Genomic DNA, 8,854 nt, shown 5'->3' with positions numbered 1-8,854 from the left:
TTACATTTGTATTTTTTCTTTTTGATATTTTTGTTATTCCTTAAGTTATTTCAGTTCATTCCTTACTTTATTTTAGGTTCATTTGAATACAGCAAATGAAACTGAGCCTTTTTGACTGATTTGTTTATATAAAAATATTGTAGGGAATCGTTTTCTTGAAAAAGTTGCGTACAGCAAACTGAGTGAGGAACAGAAGGAGATAATTGACAGCTTCAAAGGTGTTACTTTGGCATCTTTGACAAAAAATGTCATTGATATAAGTGTTGAAGGGAAGGAGAACCGACTGAAATTCAAGAGGACTTTTATCGTCTTCATCCAGAAATGGTTCTTACTGCCGACAACAGTAAGCACAATCTCCCTGATCCATAAGCCGCTTGCCCTTCATGTGGACACCATCCAACGATGGAATTGGGCGTCTCATGTGCTGAGCTTCCTGAGGAAGGGGATCAAACATAGAAAGAAGGAAAGAAACTTTTCGTTGATGGATACATCTTTGTTTTAATGTTAATATATTTCCATGAAACGAAGTTCCCTCAACCAGAAGCAGATGACGTTCCTGGGCCACCATGGGTGGCCTACTAGACACAGAGGAAGCTCGTCTACTGGATTGCTTCAAAAACAACTGATGAAATGTTAAATAAAAAAAGTTCCCTTAAAACTTTGGTTCAGATGTTTCTAAAATACTGTGATATTTAAATAAGTTTATGTTTTAGGGACTTGTGAAAAGAGTAGAATTGAGGGGAGGAGAGATAGAAAAGAAGTGGAAAAGAAGAAAAAGGAGAAGAAAGAAAAAAAAATTGTCCTCTTGCATTTGTCTTCGAAAGAAGATAGTTTTTTTTAGTATACTTCTCACCATCTCTTATCGACAACTATCTATTTATTAAAATTTTTATATTGTTATTTTAATAAAATTTTTTGTATATATTGTGGAGAAGAAGAAGAAATCGAGAAAATGCCGCCAAAGAAAAAAAAAACAACCACAAAGGCTGGCGAAAAAATAAACCAAAATAAGGAAGATTGTTCTGACGGATTCGGAAAGCAAAACTGAATCCGACGAGTAAGATTTGGAAAAGATTATTTTCGGTTCATTTCTACGTTTATTTGATATTCATTTGGTTTAGTTTCACTTAGATTTGCTGAAAATTATTCATGTGTGCTAGTTAAGTTAGTTACAGCTCTGATATTTCTCACCAGGTATATATTCAATGTGTTTTTGTTGATGATTGACTCTATTTGACTGCTTGTTTAAATCTGAAATAATTTCGGTTCATTTATTTTTAATTAAGGTTCATCCTAGTTTTAAATCAAAACTTATTTTTTTTAGAAGTGAAAAAAGAAAACAAAAAGAAAAAAGAATGAAGAGAAAAAATGGAGCTGAAAAAACAAATGTCACTCCGGATGATCGTCACTCGATGGACGCACAATATAATCTATCGCAAACGTAAGATTGCTAACTTTTTCTTTCCCTACTAAATTTTCCTATGTAAAACCTCATGTAATTTCCTTGGATTTGATAAATAATATTGATTTTTTTCTTAGACTGCCAACTGTGAATTTGAGTAGTGAAACCGAACCTGTGTTACAAATACAAACGAGTTTGGCACAGTTTGTAAATGCACCAAGAAATGCCGAGTAATTCCTCTTAACTTTTATTTACTTCTTCTGCTTTTAATTAGAATATCTTGGTTGATAATTTAGTATCTATCTTTTTTATTAGAAAAAATACCCCTGAATTCTCGATTACAATTTTTAGAACAAAAAATGGCATAAAAACAGAGTTTACTTGATGTTAAAAATTGAAGTAAGGTTCATTTCTAGGTTTAATTGAGGTACATTTGAATCTAAAAATGAATTTGATGTGTTTTTAATTCTCTGTTTTTAATCTTGGTTGATGATTTTAATTTGGTATCTTTTTTATTAGGAAAAATACCCCTGAAACCCCGGTGACATTTTTTAGAAGAAAGAAATAGCATAAAAAAAGGAAAAATAGATTTTACAACCTCCAACTATGTAAGTTGAAATATTTATGTTGGTCTTTTAAATTTAAGTAATAATTTTTATTTAATTAATCACACAGAATTTTCGTTTAATTATCAGTAGCACAACACCTGATCCTCAACAATAAATCATTGCGATTCGAGAAGAAATTCATTCTCAACCTCTGGATATGTGAGTTTTTCAATGTTCATCTTTCAATTTCTCAGTTACTATTCTAATCATTTAACAATAACTTCTTTCTTGTTTACCTTCCTTAGAATTTCTATTGCATTGTCTCTTCCAAATTCTCTTGTGGAAGAGATAATAAAACATCAACAGACCTTTACCTATGTCCCTTCAAAAAGTTAAATAGAAGATACTTCTATTAATGAGGAAGTTGTGCCTAAAATTTTATTTTATTAGTTTTGATGGTATATGATAATAATTTCGGTTCAATAGTGAAATCTTTTCTGTTTAATTTAGCTGCCCTCCAGAACCACAATAGCAAGCATGCGAAAAGCTCCGGCAAGGCAATTGGAATAAGAAGCACCTCTTAATGTGTAATAAGTTTTACTAAAAATCTCTTTTATTAGTTTTGATGGTATATAATAGTAATTTCGGTTTATTCATTAGTTTATTTAAGGTTTATTTGAGTCCAGAAAATGAGTTCGATGTGTTCTTCTTGATGATTGAGCTTTTATTACTGTTAGTTAAAATATAAAGTAATTTCGGTTCATTATTGAACTCTTTTCTGTTTATTACAGCTGTCCTCCAAAACCCCAACACTAAGCCTACGAAGAATCTTCCACAAGGCAAATAGAGTAAGAACCTGGGTATTATGCGGACTGCTAACCCGACGGGTCGTTGACCCGCATACAAAGGTAACCCGTGTATCACCTCACACCTTAATGGAGACTTGGATAGCTGGTAGAAGCTTTTAGACAGACGAACCCAAGACAAAGGGCCCATCCAAAGTATAAGGTATAAATGGGAAGGGACTTACCCCTCCCCAAAGATGTCACTCTTACCCTAATTAACCGTCTTCTTATACGGACGCTTACTTTAGTATCGAAATGTCCTTGCAAGTGGTCCCACCTGCCGACCTATCGACTATAGGAACAATACCTCCTCTCGTGGAGCTCGCATCTAGGTCCAGATCCCCTTTTCCTCAACCTGTTGCTTACGATCCGTCATCCATCCGGTCGACCACTCCATCGAGCAATTGAACAAAATCCAATAAAAATGTGAGTAAAGGAATATGCAAAAGAACCTAGTAAAGCATTACAAACTACCTCCACTAGCATCTGATGAGGATGGTTTAGATAATTATATCTTCAACTATAATAGCACCTCCCTCGAAGTTGTCTTTTAAAAGCAGTCCACCTTCCTTGCTAATAATCTGCAAATTCAATAAAGAAATAATTTAATTAAAAATTTAATAAAACAGTAAAAACTAACCAAATAACTAACTAAACCAATATTATACTACTGTATACATTTGATGTCACACCATATGAAATTCAATGATACTCATATTGCAACAATGCAACATACACTGATTTTTGGAGAATCTGGCAAACATTACATTATAATATGTGCAAGCAGCAAAGAAACATCAACTGAATACAAGGAGTCCAGGATCATGTTACACAAATTAAAAAGATGAGTTTTTTCTTTTTCTCATTCTATTGATCAAACTTAGTGCAAAGACAAAAAGGACATAAGAGACAATGAGATCTCATCTTTACAGTAAGCTTAAATACATTCAATTGAACAAAGATTTTAGTAAAAAACTATGTCATAGATATTATTAAATTTCTCATCACGAGTAAGCAACTGCAGATACACAAAATGACATTCATATGAAGAAAGAATCCATAGCCTTTTTTTATTAAAAACATTGCTTCTTTCCTTCCCAAATGTGAAGCCTATGAAATCTAAATTTCTACTGCAATGTGTGCCCTTCCAGCCAGCATCAATTATGTTTAAACTACCTGACTCGGCCTTAGGTTTCAACAGCATTATAGCAACAACAATAACAATCAACAAAATCACTTCCGTATTCATAATTCAGTAAAATCAATTCATAAACCAATTCAACAATCAACAAAATCAATATATTCATAGCCAGCAAATCTAATCCATAAACCAATTCAATAATAAAATTAACAACAATAACATTTCAACCATTTCAACATTTCAAGTTCAACCTTTGTCATATTCTAATCACATTCATAAAACAAATAACAAATAAAATTAATATAAATAACATCAATAAATCAACTATTAAAAATTAATATAGAATATTAAAATAACTAAAAAAAGTTTTACATCTTGACTGTTGTTGTAGCTACAGAATCCAGTAGCGCAGAAGAGAGGCGAGGAAGGAACGGAGGTGCGCAGGAACGGATCTACTTGGTGATATGTGAGGGCAAGTGTCTCATTGAGTTTTATAAAATTCACAAATAGTATATAATATTAAATTTTAGTTGCTCCCACTATATAAATAATTTTGACCCTACTCTTCACAATTACAATATTATTGAAAGATATTTAATTAAATTTAATTTTATAAATATATAAATTTCATTTTAACTATTTAATAAAAAGGTTATTAAATAAATAATAATAAAAGAATGAAAAGTCAAAATAAGCAATCCTAATTCTAATTATTCCCAAAACCAACTTTCTTACTGCTATCTTTCTTTACTTTTTTTTTTCTAGTTTCCTATTTTTCTATTTTCTCTATTCTATTGTTTAATTTCTTTTGATTTAATTAAATGTTTATTTTTATTTTTTGTAATTTTTATTTTATTAAATTATACTGCATTTGTTTTGTAATTATACTATTGTATAATATTTTTATTTTTTTATTAATGGTTATTGTATAATAAAATTTTATTAGTATTTTTTTCTATGATTGGTTTGCTGAGTATTTTATATTCATATTATACTTTTAATTTTTTTTGTGAAATTATAAATTATATTTTTATAATATTTATATTTATTAAAAAATTAATTTAAGTTTATAAATTTATTCTTTAGTAATAAAAAAATATTTCAAAAAAATATTTTCATTAGAGTTTGGATCTCAAAATAATTTATCAACCTCTTCTAGTAAAAAGACGTTTTTAAAAATTCAAAGTAAAAAGTCTAATAGCATATCCTGGACAATGACTAAAAATTTTAAATTATATTTTATAATAATAAAATATAATTATAAAAATTAGGGTAAAATATATTTTTTGTCTTAATGTTTGAGATTTTTTTTCAAAATATTTTCAACATTTAATTTTATTCAATTTTCTCCCTGACATTTTTTATTCAATCAATTTTGTCCTTAACGTTTTCGATTTGTGTCAAAACTATCCCTAAAATTTTCAATTTATTCCTAGCATTTTATGTAAGTTGACGTCTAGGGATAATTTTGACACGAATCGAAAACATTAGGGATAAAATTAAATGTAACTAAACATTAGGTGTATTTTTAAAAAAAATTACAAATATTAAAAATAAAAAATACACTTTATCTTAAAAAGTATTGTCTTATTATGTATGATTTGCCCCACTAACAAAATTTTTTGGATCCGTCACTAGAGGGGCAGCGCTGCGAGACACGAGCACTCACCAGGAGGCACAGCGGTAGGAAGAGAGGAAAGACACAAGCAATGGAGAACACCAGGCGTTAGGTGCAGTGATGGCGAATGAGAAGATCAAAACACGAGGCAGAGGGAGCAAGACCGCTAGCGACAAGCACGAGAGGGGCGACGAGTGGAGGAGAGACAACAAGACGCGAGCATGCAGTGGATCCGGCGAGAGCATACTCACGATGCGGTAGATCCGAAGGAGACGCAATTTACGAGCACACGATGCAGTAAACCGAGGTGAGAAAACTGGGAGAGATGGGGTGGCATTGTGCCTTTGTGGAATAAATCCCATAGTGGCCTCCAGATTCGCCTCGTGCGCTTAGATTCCAATTGCCCTATTTTGGTCTTCAAGGTTGCGCTCTAGGCTACATACTGGCCTTCACGCCAATTCCAGCATGAGTCGGCAACCAACTTGCTGATGTTGCACAGCCACTGCCACCTAGATCAACAAAACGGCTAGATGATGTGGATAGTGTTTTGTAATTCCCTAATTTAGTTCTTGCCCCTTTTATAAACCCTAAATTGGGGAATTACAAAATACTATCCACGTCTTCTAGCCTTTTTGTTGATCCTATGTGGCAGTGGCTGTGCCAGCAAGCTAGTTGCTGACTCACGCCGAAATTGGCGTGAAGGGTCAGTATGTATTCCGGAGCACAATTTCGAGGACCAGAATAGTCAATTGAAATTTTAGGGACTAAATTGGTGCACGAACGGAATCTGGGGGACCACTATGAAAATTTAGTCGCCTTTCTGTGTGGGAGTGAAAGTGAGAGTGCTGGTAGGGCTGCACATGGATCGGATAATATCCGCATATCCGCGGTAATTATCCGCATCCGATCCGAATTTTGCGGATATTATCCGATCCGCAGAGTCATCGGATCGGATTGGATCCGATCCGCACTATGGTCGGATCGGATTGCGGATTTGGCAGTGATATCCGCGGATCCGATCCGCAAATCCGCATATCCGCACATCACATATAAATAGCATAGCTTAAGATAGTAAACCCTAATGTGATATGAATTTTAGTATGTTATTTTATGAATTTTATGATATTTTGTTTTTAATTTTTTATGTTGTACTTCAACTTAGAATAATTAAACTTAAATCTTGTGTTATTATTTTGTTTTTGTTATTCAAAAGAACTATTATTGATAATATTCTAGAAGTAAATAGGCTTAAACAGATAAAAAATAAATTTTCTGGATATTTCTTTGTAAAAAGGCCAAACAAAATCTTAAAATAAATTTTTTAATTATGCGGATATACCCGATATCCGATCCGATCCGATCCGCAATTATGCGGATCGGATCGGATCGGATCCGACCTAAAAAATTGCGGATATCGTATCCGATCCGATCCGATGAATGCAGTGCGGATCGGATAGAATTTTAGGCCATATCCGATCCGATCCGATCCGTGTGCAGCCCTAAGTGCTGGGGGTGGGTGGGTTGCTGAACTAGGCCTGGGATTTTTTTCTTTTTAAATTTTGAAGGGGATGGTTCATGATTCGAATTTAGGGCAAGATTATTGGCGAATAAATTTTTCGGTAACACTTTGCGAATGACCAAAACGCAGCGTTGCACTAATTAGGGTTACCAACGAATTTATCTGTTAGTAAATCTAACGGTAATGATCACGCCAATTTTTTTTCCTCCAATTATTATCAGCGAATTTACTGTCGAAATATCGAATCTAACGGTAACTTTTTTACTGACGAATTTATTACCAAATCTGCCAGTAAACCCGCCACTAACATTCACTGCTAAATTCGACAGTATTTAGCGTTTTTCTTGTAGTGTAATCTGGTCAAACTTGGTCAAATTCGGTAAAGATCGATAAAAATCGGTAAAAATCGCATGAGTCAACTTGATCAAATCCAGTAAAACCTAATTAAACTATGCTATTTTATTATTTATTTTGATAGCAGTTGAGCTATGATCGAGAATTAGAAGCATGAGATGAACAAGTCCGTGCATTAGCAGAGAAGAAAAAGAATCATAAAAAGAAGGAATGGACGAAACTTGAGCTACAAGAAAAGCAACTAGACTTTGATCCTGATAATTCTCATTGTGTTACCAATACACTGATATAGCCATTTGCATATTCAAGGCATACACGCAAAGCTTAAGCACAATATAAAAACTACAACTGTCAAGGACGGATAACAGAAATCAGTTGTTAGCACTAACTGATATCTAACTAACATAAATACTATACTCACTCATAGCCCCCTCAAACTTAGCTCTGGGTTGAGAAACCATTCTAAGTTTGTCTTTAAACTTTTTGGAAGAGAGGTGCTGATAGAGGTATGATAAAGATATCTCCAATTTAATCTATGGATGGAGTGCTGATGACATAGAGCTCCTTCTGGTTAACTAATCTCTGAAAGCAATGAAGATCAACCTCCATATGTTTACACCTTGTGTGAAGAACTGTATTAGCTACCAATAAACATGCACTCTAATTATCACAATAGATAGTAAGAGCAATTGGTTGTTTGACATGAAGTTCCTTGAGAAGCTGTTGTAGTGATATTACTTCAGATTGTGTTGCAACCATGCTTCTATACTTTGCTTCAATGTTACTCCTACTGATCTTTGCTTGTTTTATGTTCTTCTAAGACACAAGATTACTCCCTAGGTAAACACAGTAGCCAGTGATGGATTTTCTGTCTTCTAAATTCACTACCTAATCAGAATCTGTACAAGCAAAAAGCCTGAGATCGGTTTTTAAATTGAATGCCTGTTGTAACTGTATCTGTAACATATCGAAGCATGCGTTTTACAACCTTCTAATGTTCAATGGTGGGAGAATGCATGAATTAAGAGACCCTGTTAACCAAACTAGCAAGATCAGGTCTTAAGATAGTTAGATATTAAGAGCTCCTACAATTTCTCTATACTGTTTGGGATTCTCAAAATGCTCAGCACCATTAGATGTTAATTTTAAAGCTGAGAGCCTGAGACCTTAAGAGTAGGCATTGGATTTGCAGTTCCATTTTTGCCTTTCTCAATAATTCTTTGGCATTTTTTTATTGAGAAACTAAAATTGATCCATCTGCCAAATAAGAGAATTCTAGACCAAGAAAGTAACTGAGTTTACCAAGAATTTTCAAGGGAAAGATTTTAAGATTAGATATAAGATTGTCAATTTCATCATTGTCACTGCTAGTGACTACAATGTCATCTACATAAGTTAAGAGAACAGCAGTAGAGCTATTAGTATGT

Source organism: Arachis stenosperma, chromosome 3 (assembly GCF_014773155.1).
Source record: "Arachis stenosperma cultivar V10309 chromosome 3, arast.V10309.gnm1.PFL2, whole genome shotgun sequence".
Classification (NCBI taxonomy): Eukaryota; Viridiplantae; Streptophyta; class Magnoliopsida; order Fabales; family Fabaceae; genus Arachis; species Arachis stenosperma.
The sequence above is the reverse complement of the archived record's forward strand: the minus strand, read 5'-3'. Positions refer to the sequence as shown.